This window comes from Pristiophorus japonicus, chromosome 19 (genome assembly GCF_044704955.1).
Source record: "Pristiophorus japonicus isolate sPriJap1 chromosome 19, sPriJap1.hap1, whole genome shotgun sequence".
Lineage (NCBI taxonomy): Eukaryota > Metazoa > Chordata > Chondrichthyes > Pristiophoridae > Pristiophorus > Pristiophorus japonicus.
In genome coordinates, this window is record NC_091995.1 from 5576003 (window position 1) to 5587955 (window position 11953).

An 11953-nucleotide genomic window follows, 5' to 3' on the forward strand; every position below is an offset into this window, starting at 1 on the left:
GTAGTGACTGAGGGGGTAGTGATTGAGGGAGGTAGTGATTGAGGGGGTAGTGATGAGGGGGTAGTGATTGAGGGAGGTAGTGATTGAGGGGGTAGTGACTGAGGGGGGTAGTGACGGAGGGAGGGTAGTGATTGAGGGGGTAGTGACTGAGGGGGGTAGTGATTGAGGGAGGTAGTGATTGAGGGGATAGTGATTGAGGGAGGTAGTGATTGAGGGGGGTAGTGATTGAGGGGATAGTGATTGAGGGGGGTAGCGATTGAGGGGATAGTGATTGAGGGGGGTAGTGATTGAGGGATAGTGATTGAGGGGTAGTGATTGAGGGAGGTAGTGATTGAGGGGGGTAGTGATTGAGGGGATAGTGATTGAGGGAGGTAGTGATTGAGGGGAGTAGTGATTGAGGGGATAGTGATTGAGGGAGGTAGTGATTGAGGGGGTAGTGATTGAGGGGATAGTGATTGAGGGAGGTAGTGATTGAGGGGGGTAGTGATTGAGGGGGGTAGTGACTGAGGGGATAGTGATTGAGGGGGGTAGTGATTGAGGGGATAGTGATTGAGGGAGGTAGTGATTGAGGGGGGTAGTGACTGAGGGAGGTAGTGATTGAGGGGGGTAGTGATTGAGGGGGGTAGTGATTGAGGGGGTAGTGATTGAGGGGGGTAGTGATTGAGGGGGGTAGTGATTGAGGGGGTAGTGATTGAGGGGGGTAGTGATTGAGGGGGGTAGTGATTGAGGGGGTAGTGATTGAGGGGATAGTGATTGAGGGGGGTAGTGATTGAGGGGGTAGTGACTGAGGGGGGTAGTGATTGAGGGGGTAGTGACTGAGGGGGTAGTGACTGAGGGGGTAGTGATTGAGGGGGGTAGTGACTGAGGTGGTAGTGATTGAGGGGGGTAGTGACTGAGGGGGGTAGTGACTGAGGGGGTAGTGACTGAGGGGGTAGTGATTGAGGGGGTAGTGATTGAGGGGGGTAGTGATTGAGGGGGTAGTGATTGAGGGGGGTAGTGATTGAGGGGGGTAGTGACTGAGGGGGGTAGTGATTGAGGGGGTAGTGATTGAGGGGGTAGCGACTGAGGGGGTAGCGACTGAGGGGGGTAGTGATTGAGGGGGGTAGTGATTGAGGGGGTAGTGATTGATGGGGTAGCGACTGAGGGAGGTAGTGATTGAGGGGGGTAGTGATTGAGGGGGTAGTGACTGAGGGGGTAGTGATTGAGGGGGGTAGTGACTGAGGGGGTAGTGATTGAGGGGGGTAGTGACTGAGGGGGTAGTGATTGAGGGGGGTAGTGATTGAGGGGGTAGTGATTGAGGGGGGTAGTGATTGAGGGGGTAGTGATTGAGGGGGTAGTGACTGAGGGGGGTAGTGTTTGAGGGGGTAGCGACTGAGGGGGTAGCGACTGAGGGGGGTAGTGATTGAGGGGGGTAGTGATTGAGGGGGTAGTGATTGAGGGGGGTAGTGATTGAGGGGGTAGTGACTGAGGGAGGTAGTGATTGAGGGGGTAGTGATTGAGGGGGGTAGTGATTGAGGGGGTAGTGACTGAGGGGGTAGTGACTGAGGGGGGTAGTGATTGAGGGGGTAGTGATTGAGGGGGGTAGTGATTGAGGGGGTAGTGATTGAGGGGATAGTGATTGAGGGGGGTAGTGATTGAGGGGGGTAGTGATTGAGGGGGTAGTGATTGAGGGGGTAGTGATTGAGGGGGTAGTGATTGAGGGGATAGTGATTGAGGGGGTAGTGATTGAGGGGGTAGTGATTGAGGGGATAGTGATTGAGGGGGGTAGTGACTGAGGGGGGTAGTGACTGAGGGAGGTAGTGACTGAGGGGGTAGTGATTGAGGGGATAGTGACTGAGGGGGTAGTGACTGAGGGGAGTAGTGACTGAGGGGGTAGTGACTGAGGGGATAGTGACTGAGGGGAGTAGTGACTGAGGGGGTAGTGACTGAGGGGATAGTGACTGAGGGGGATAGTGACTGAGGGGGATAGTGATTGAGGGGGGTAGTGATTGAGGGGGGTAGTGACTGAGGGAGGTAGTGATTGAGGGGGTAGTGATTGAGGGGGTAGTGACTGAGGGGGTAGTGATTGAGGGGGTAGTGATTGAGGGGATAGTGATTGAGGGGGTAGTGATTGAGGGGGATAGTGATTGAGGGGGTAGTGATTGAGGGGGTAGTGATTGAGGGAGGTAGTGACTGAGGGTAGTGACTGAGGGGGATAGTGACTGAGGGGGATAGTGACTGAGGGAGGTAGTGACTGAGGGGGGTATAGACTGAGGGGGATAGTGATTGAGGGAGGTAGTGATTGAGGGGGGTAGTGATTGAGGGGGGTAGTGATTGAGGGGGATAGTGATTGAGGGGGTAGTGACTGAGCTGGATAGTGATTGAGGAGGGTAGTGACTGAAGGAGGTAGTGACTGAGGGGGGTAGTGATTGAGGGAGGTAGTGATTGAGGGGATAGTGATTGAGGGGGGTAGTGACTGAGGGGGATAGTGACTGAGGGGGGTAGTGATTGAGGGCGGTAGTGATTGAGGGCGGTAGTGATTGAGGGGGTAGTGATTGATTGAGGGGGATAGTGATTGAGGGAGGTAGTGATTGAGGGGGGTAGTGATTGAGGGGATAGTGACTGAGCTGGATAGTGATTGAGGGAGGTAGTGACTGAGGGGATAGTGATTGAGGGGATAGTGACTGAGGGGGATAGTGACTGAGGAGGATAGTGATTGAGGGGGGTAGTGACTAGGGGGATAGTGATTGAGGGGGGTAGTGACTGAGGGGATAGTGACTGAGGGGATAGTGACTGAGGGGGATAGTGATTGAGGGGGATAGTGACTGAGGGGATAGTAACTGAGGGGGTAGTGACTGAGGGGATAGTGATTGAGGGGGGTAGTGACTGAGGGGGATAGTGATTGAGGGGGATAGTGATTGAGGGGGATAGTGATTGAGGGGGGTAGTGACTGAGGGGGATAGTGACTGAGGGGATAGTGACTGAGGGAGGTAGTGACTGAGGGAGGTAGTGACTGAGGGGATAGTGACTGAGGGGATAATGACTGAGGGAGGTAGTGATTGAGGGGATAGTGACTGAGGGTATAGTGACTGAGGGTATAGTGACTGAGGGGATAGTGATTGAGGGAGGTAGTGACTGAGGGGATAGTGACTAAGGGAGGTAGTGATTGAGGGGATAGTGACTGAGGGTATAGTGACTGAGAGGGTAGTGATTGAGGGGATAGTGATTGAGGGAGGTAGTGACTGAAGGGGCTAGTGATTGAGGGAGGTAGTGATTGAGGGAGGTAGTGATTGAGGGAGGTAGTGACTGAGGGGGTAGTGATTGAGGGGATAGTGATTGAGGGGGGTAGTGACTGAGGGAGGTAGTGACTGAGGGGATAGTGACTGAGGGGATAGTGACTGAGGGGATAGTGACTGAGGGAGGTAGTGATTGAGGGGATAGTGACTGAGGGAGGTAGTGATTGATTGAGGGGGATAGTGATTGAGGGCGGTAGTGATTGAGGGAGGTAGTGATTGAGGGGGTAGTGATTGAGGGGGGTAGTGATTGAGGGGGTAGTGATTGAGGGTGGTAGTGACTGAGGGGATAGTGATTGAGGGGATAGTGACTGAGCTGGATAGTGATTGAGGAGGGTAGTGACTGAAGGAGGTAGTGACTGAGGGGATAGTGACTGAGGGGGGTAGTGACTGAGGGAGGTAGTGACTGAGAGGGTAGTGATTGAGGGGATAGTGATTGCGGGAGGTAGTGATTGAGGGGGTAGTGATTGAGGGGGATAGTGATTGAGGGGGATAGTGATTGAGGGGGATAGTGATTGAGGGGGTAGTGATTGAGGGAGGTAGTGACTGAGGGTAGTGATTGAGGGGGGTAGTGACTGAGGGGGGTAGTGACTGAGGGGGCTAGTGACTGAGGGAGGTAGTGACTGAGGGGGGTATAGACTGAGGGGGATAGTGATTGAGGGAGGTAGTGATTGAGGGGGGTAGTGATTGAGGGGGGTAGTGATTGAGGGGGTTAGTGATTGAGGGGGATAGTGATTGAGGGGGTAGTGATTGAGGGGATAGTGACTGAGGGGGGTAGTGATTGAGGGAGGTAGTGACTGAGGGGGGTAGTGATTGAGGGAGGTAGTGATTGTGGGGATAGTGATTGAGGGGGGTAGTGACTGAGGGGGATAGTGACTGAGGGGGGTAGTGATTGATTGAGGGCGGTAGTGATTGAGGGAGGTAGTGATTGAGGGGGTAGTGATTGAGGGGGGTAGTGATTGAGGGGGTAGTGATTGAGGGTGGTAGTGACTGAGGGGATAGTGATTGAGGGGATAGTGACTGAGCTGGATAGTGATTGAGGAGGGTAGTGACTGAAGGAGGTAGTGACTGAGGGGATAGTGATTGAGGGTGATAGTGATTGAGGGGGGTTGTGATATAGGGGGATAGTGACTGAGGGGGGTAGTGATTGATTGAGGGGGATAGTGATTGAGGGCGGTAGTGATTGAGGGAGGTAGTGATTGAGGGGGTAGTGATTGATTGAGGGGGATAGTGATTGAGGGAGGTAGTGATTGAGGGGGGTAGTGATTGAGGGGATAGTGACTGAGCTGGATAGTGATTGAGGGAGGTAGTGACTTAGGGGATAGTGATTGAGGGGATAGTGACTGAGGGGGATAGTGACTGAGGGGGATAGTGATTGAGGGGGATAGTGATTGAGGGGGGTAGTGACTAGGGGGATAGTGATTGAGGGGGGTAGTGACTGAGGGGATAGTGACTGAGGGGATAGTGACTGAGGGGGATAGTGATTGAGGGGGATAGTGACTGAGGGGATAGTAACTGAGGGGGTAGTGACTGAGGGGATAGTGATTGAGGGGATAGTGATTGAGGGGGATAGTGATTGAGGGGGATAGTGATTGAGGGGGGTAGTGACTGAGGGGGATAGTGACTGAGGGGGATAGTGACTGAGGGGATAGTGACTGAGGGGGGTAGTGACTGAGGGAGGTAGTGACTGAGGGGATAGTGACTGAGGGGATAGTGACTGAGGGGATAGTGACTGAGGGAAGTAGTGATTGAGGGGATAGTGACTGAGGGTATAGTGACTGAGGGTATAGTGACTGAGGGGATAGTGATTGAGGGGGATAGTGATTGAGGGAGGTAGTGACTGAGGGGATAGTGACTAAGGGAGGTAGTGATTGAGGGGATAGTGACTGAGGGTATAGTGACTGAGAGGATAGTGATTGAGGGAGGTAGTGATTGAGGGGATAGTGATTGAGGGAGGTAGTGACTGAGGGGGGTAGTGATTGAGGGAGGTAGTGACTGAGGGGGTAGTGATTGAGGGGATAGTGATTGAGGGGGGTAGTGACTGATGGGGTAGTGATTGAGGGAGGTAGTGATTGAGGGGGTAGTGATTGAGGGGGTAGTGATTGAGGGGGATAGTGATTGAGGGGGTAGTGATTGAGGGGGATAGTGATTGAGGGCGTAGTGATTGAGGGGATAGTGATTGAGGGGGATAGTGATTGAGGGGGTAGTGATTGAGAGGATAGTGATTGAGGGAGGTAGTGATTGAGGGGGTAGTGATTGAGGGGGATAATGATTGAGGGGGGTAGTGATTGAGGGGGTAGTGATTGAGGGAGGTAGTGACTGAGGGAGGTAGTGACTGGGGGGGTAGTGATTGAGGGGGGTAGTGATTGAGGGGGATAGTGACTGAGGGAGGTAGTGACTGAGGGGGGTAGTGACTGAGGGGGATAGTGATTGAGGGAGGTAGTGATTGAGGGGGGTTGTGATTGAGGGGGATAGTGATTGAGGGAGGTAGTGACTGAGGGGGTAGTGATTGAGGGGGTAGTGATTGAGCTGGATAGTGATTGAGGAGGGTAGTGCCTGAAGGAGGTAGTGACTGAGGGGATAGTGATTGAGGGGATAGTGATTGAGGGGGATAGTGATTGAGGGGGGTAGTGATTGAGGGGGATAGTGACTGAGGGGGGTAGTGATTGATTGAGGGGGATAGTGATTGAGGGCGGTAGTGATTGAGGGAGGTAGTGATTGAGGGGGTAGTGATTGATTGAGGGGGATAGTGATTGAGGGAGGTAGTGATTGAGGGGGGTAGTGATTGAGGGGATAGTGACAGCTGGGTAGTGATTGAGGGAGGTAGTGACTGAGGGGATAGTGACTGAGGGGGATAGTGACTGAGGGGGATAGTGATTGAGGGGGATAGTGATTGAGGGGGTAGTGACTAGGGGGATAGTGATTGAGGGGGGTAGTGACTGAGGGGATAGTGACTGAGGGGATAGTGACTGAGGGGGATAGTGATTGAGGGGGATAGTGACTGAGGGGATAGTAACTGAGGGGGTAGTGACTGAGGGGATAGTGATTGAGGGGATAGTGACTGAGGGGGATAGTGATTGAGGGGTATAGTGATTGAGGGGGATAGTGATTGAGGGGGGTAGTGACTGAGGGGGATAGTGACTGAGGGGGATAGTGACTGAGGGGATAGTGACTGAGGGAGGTAGTGATTGAGGGGATAGTGACTGAGGGTATAGTGACTGAGGGTATAGTGACTGAGGGGATAGTGATTGAGGGGGATAGTGATTGAGGGAGGTAGTGACTGAGGGGATAGTGACTAAGGGAGGTAGTGATTGAGGGGATAGTGACTGAGGGTATAGTGACTGAGAGGATAGTGATTGAGGGAGGTAGTGATTGAGGGGATAGTGATTGAGGGAGGTAGTGACTGAGGGGGGTAGTGATTGAGGGAGGTAGTGATTGAGGGAGGTAGTGACTGAGGGTGTAGTGATTGAGGGGATAGTGATTGAGGGGGGTAGTGACTGATGGGGTAGTGATTGAGGGAGGTAGTGATTGAGGGGGTAGTGATTGAGGGGGATAGTGATTGAGGGGGTAGTGATTGAGGGGGATAGTGATTGAGGGCGTAGTGATTGAGGGGGATAGTGATTGAGGGGGTAGTGATTGAGAGGATAGTGATTGAGGGAGGTAGTGATTGAGGGGGTAGTGATTGAGGGGGATAATGATTGAGGGGGGTAGTGATTGAGGGGGTAGTGATTGAGGGAGGTAGTGACTGAGGGAGGTAGTGACTGGGGGGGTAGTGATTGAGGGGGGTAGTGATTGAGGGAGGTAGTGACTGAGGGGGATAGTGACTGAGGGAGGTAGTGACTGAGGGGGGTAGTGACTGAGGGTGATTGTGATTGAGGGAGGTAGTGATTGAGGGGGGTTGTGATTGAGGGGGATAGTGATTGAGGGAGGTAGTGATTGAGGGGGTAGTGATTGAGGGGATAGTGACTGAGGGGGGTAGTGATTGAGGGAGGTAGTGACTGAGGGGTAGTGACTGAGGGAGGTAGTGATTGAGGGGATAGTGACTGAGGGGGGTAGTGATTGATTGAGGGGGATAGTGATTGAGGGCGGTAGTGATTGAGGGAGGTAGTGATTGAGGGGGTAGTGATTGAGGGGGGTAGTGATTGAGGGGATAGTGATTGAGGGGGTAGTGACTGAGGGGGTAGTGATTGAGGGGGTAGTGACTGGGGGTAGTGACTGAGGGGGGTAGTGATTGAGGGGGTAGTGACTGAGGGGGATAGTGATTGAGTGGGTAGTGATTGAGGGGGTAGTGATTGAGGGGGTAGTGACTGAGGGGGTAGTGACTGAGGGGGTAGTGATTGAGGGGGTAGTGACTGAGGGGGTGGTGACTGAGGGGGTGGTGACTGAGGGGGTAGTGACTGAGGGGGGTAGTTATTGAGGGAGGTAGTGATTGAGGGGGTAGTGACTGAGGGGGGTAGTTATTGAGGGGGGTAGTGATTGAGGGGTTAGTGATTGAGGGGATAGTGATTGAGGGAGGTAGTGATTGAGGGGGTAGTGATTGAGGGGGTAGTGATTGAGGGGATAGTGATTGAGGGGATAGTGATTGAGGGAGGTAGTGATTGAGGGGGTAGTGATTGAGGGGGATAGTGATTGAGGGGGATAGTGATTGAGGGGGATAGTGATTGAGGGGGTAGTGATTGAGGGGGTAGTGATTGAGGGAGGTAGTGACTGAGGGTAGTGATTGAGGGGGATAGTGACTGAGGGGGATAGTGACTGAGGGGGATAGTGACTGAGGGGGATTGTGACTGAGGGAGGTAGTGACTGAGGGGGGTATAGACTGAGGGGGATAGTGATCGAGGGAGGTAGTGATTGAGGGGGGTAGTGATTGAGGGGGGTAGTGATTGAGGGGGATAGTGATTGAGGGGGTAGTGATTGAGGGGATAGTGACTGAGGGGGGTAGTGATTGAGGGAGGTAGTGACTGAGGGGGGTAGTGATTGAGGGAGGTAGTGATTGAGGGGATAGTGATTGAGGGGGATAGTGACTGAGGGGGGTAGTGATTGATTGAGGGGGATAGTGATTGAGGGCGGTAGTGATTGAGGGAGGTAGTGATTGAGGGGGTAGTGATTGAGGGGGGTAGTGATTGAGGGGGTAGTGATTGAGGGTGGTAGTGACTGAGGGGATAGTGATTGAGGGGATAGTGACTGAGCTGGATAGTGATTGAGGAGGGTAGTGACTGAAGGAGGTAGTGACTGAGGGGATAGTGATTGAGGGGATAGTGATTGAGGGGGATAGTGATTGAGGGGGGTAGTGATTGAGGGGGATAGTGACTGAGGGGGGTAGTGATTGATTGAGGGGGATAGTGATTGAGGGCAATAGTGATTGAGGGAGGTAGTGATTGAGGGGGTAGTGATTGAGGGGGTAGTGATTGAGGGTGGTAGTGACTGAGGGGATAGTGATTGAGGGGATAGTGACTGAGCTGGATAGTGATTGAGGAGGGTAGTGACTGAGGGGATAGTGATTGAGGGGATAGTGATTGAGGGGGATAGTGATTGAGGGGGGTAGTGATTGAGGGGGATAGTGACTGAGGGGGGTAGTGATTGATTGAGGGGGATAGTGATTGAGGGCGGTAGTGATTGAGGGAGGTAGTGATTGAGGGGGTAGTGATTGATTGAGGGGGATAGTGATTGAGGGGGGTAGTGATTGAGGGGATAGTGACTGAGCTGGATAGTGATTGAGGGAGGTAGTGACTGAGGGGATAGTGATTGAGGGGATAGTGACTGAGGGGGATAGTGATTGAGGGGGATAGTGATTGAGTGGGGTAGTGACTAGGGGGATAGTGATTGAGGGGGGTAATGACTGAGGGGGGTAATGACTGAGGGGATAGTGACTGAGGGGGATAGTGATTGAGGGGGATAGTGACTGAGGGGATAGTGATTGAGGGGATAGTGACTGAGGGGGGTAGTGATTGAGGGGGATAGTGATTGAGGGGGCTAGTGATTGAGGGGGATAGTGATTGAGGGGGGTAGTGACTGAGGGGGTAGTGACTGAGGGGATAGTGACTGAGGGGGTAGTGACTGAGGGGATAGTGACTGAGGGGGTAGTGACTGAGGGGGTAGTGACTGAGGGGATAGTGATTGAGGGGGTAGTGACTGAGGGGGTAGTGACTGAGGGGATAGTGACTGAGGGGGTAGTGACTGAGGGGGTAGTGACTGAGGGGGTAGTGACTGAGGGGGTAGTGATTGAGGGGATAGTGATTGAGGGGGTAGTGACTGAGGGGGTAGTGATTGAGGGGGGTAGTGATTGAGTGGGTAGTGACTGAGGGGGTAGTGACTGAGGGGGTAGTGATTGAGGGGTGTAGTGATTGAGGGGGTAGTGACTGAGGGGGGTAGTGACTGAGGGGGTAGTGATTGAGGGGGTAGTGATTGAGGGGATAGTGATTGAGGGGGTAGTGACTGAGGGGGTAGTGACTGAGGGGGTAGTGACTGAGGGGGGTAGTGATTGAGGGTGTAGTGATTGAGGGGGTAGTGACTGAGGGGGTAGTGACTGAGGGGGTAGTGATTGAGGGGGTAGTGACTGAGGGGGTAGTGACTGAGGGGGTAGTGACTGAGGGGGTAGTGACTGAGGGGGGTAGTGATTGAGGGAGGTAGTGATTGAGGGGATAGTGATTGAGGGAGGTCGTGATTGAGGGGGTAGTGATTGAGGGGGTAGTGATTGAGGGGGGTAGTGACTGAGGGGGATATTGATTGAGGGGGTAGTGATTGAGGGGATAGTGATTGAGGGAGGTAGTGATTGAGGGGGTAGTGATTGAGGGGGATAGTGATTGAGGGGGATAGTGATTGAGGGGGTAGTGATTGAGGGGGTAGTGATTGAGGGAGGTAGTGACTGAGGGTAGTGATTGAGGGGGGTAGTGACTGAGGGGGATAGTGACTGAGGGGGATAGTGACTGAGGGAGGTAGTGACTGAGGGGGGTATAGACTGAGGGGGATAGTGATTGAGGGAGGTAGTGATTGAGGGGGGTAGTGATTGAAGGGGGTAGTGATTGAGGGGGATAGTGATTGAGGGGGTAGTGATTGAGGGGATAGTGACTGAGGGGGGTAGTGATTGAGGGAGGTAGTGACTGAGGGGGGTAGTGATTGAGGGAGGTAGTGATTGAGGGGATAGTGATTGAGGGGGGTAGTGATTGAGGGGGATAGTGACTGAGGGGGGTAGTGATTGATTGAGGGGGATAGTGATTGAGGGCGGTAGTGATTGAGGGAGGTAGTGATTGAGGGGGTAGTGATTGAGGGGGGTAGTGATTGAGGGGGTAGTGATTGAGGGTGGTAGTGACTGAGGGGATAGTGATTGAGGGGATAGTGACTGAGCTGGATAGTGATTGAGGAGGGTAATGACTGAAGGAGGTAGTGTCTGAGGGGATAGTGATTGAGGGGATAGTGATTGAGGGCGGTAGTGATTGAGGGAGGTAGTGATTGAGGGGGTAGTGATTGATTGAGGGGGATAGTGATTGAGGGAGGTAGTGATTGAGGGGGGTAGTGATTGAGGGGATAGTGACAGCTGGATAGTGATTGAGGGAGGTAGTGACTGAGGGGATAGTGATTGAGGGGATAGTGACTGAGGGGGATAGTGATTGAGGGGGATAGTGATTGAGGGGGGTAGTGACTGAGGGGATAGTAACTGAGGGGGTAGTGACTGAGGGGGTAGTGATTGAGGGGATAGTGACTGAGGGGGATAGTGATTGAGGGGTATAGTGATTGAGGGGGATAGTGATTGAGGGGGGTAGTGACTGAGGGGGATAGTGACTGAGGGGGATAGTGACTGAGGGGATAGTGACTGAGGGGGGTAGTGACTGAGGGGATAGTGACTGAGGGGATAGTGACTGAGGGGATAGTGACTGAGGGAGGTAGTGACTGAGGGTATAGTGACTGAGGGTATAGTGACTGAGGGTATAGTGACTGAGGGGATAGTGATTGAGGGGGATAGTGATTCAGGGAGGTAGTGACTGAGGGGATAGTGACTAAGGGAGGTAGTGATTGAGGGGATAGTGACTGAGGGTATAGTGACTGAGAGGATAGTGATTGAGGGAGGTAGTGATTGAGGGGATAGTGATTGAGGGAGGTAGTGACTGAGGGGGGTAGTGATTGAGGGAGGTAGTGACTGAGGGGGTAGTGATTGAGGGGATAGTGATTAAGGGAGGTAGTGACTGAGGGGATAGTGACTGAGGGGATAGTGACTGAGGGGATAGTGACTGAGGGGATAGTGACTGAGGGGGGTAGTGATTGATTGAGGGGGATAGTGATTGAGGGCGGTAGTGATTGAGGGAGGTAGTGATTGAGGGGGTAGTGATTGAGGGGGGTAGTGATTGAGGGTGGTAGTGACTGAGGGGATAGTGATTGAGGGGATAGTGACTGAGCTGGATAGTGATTGAGGAGGGTAGTGACTGAAGGAGGTAGTGACTGAGGGGATAGTGACTGAGGGGGGTAGTGACTGAGGGAGGTAGTGACTGAGGGGGTAGTGATTGAGGGGATAGTGATTGAGGGAGGTAGTGATTGAGGGGGTAGTGATTGAGGGGGATAGTGATTGAGGGGGATAGTGATTGAGGGGGTAGTGATTGAGGGGGTAGTGATTGAGGGAGGTAGTGACTGAGGGTAGTGATTGAGGGGGGTAGTGACTGAGGGGGGTAGTGACTGAGGGGGATAGTGACTGA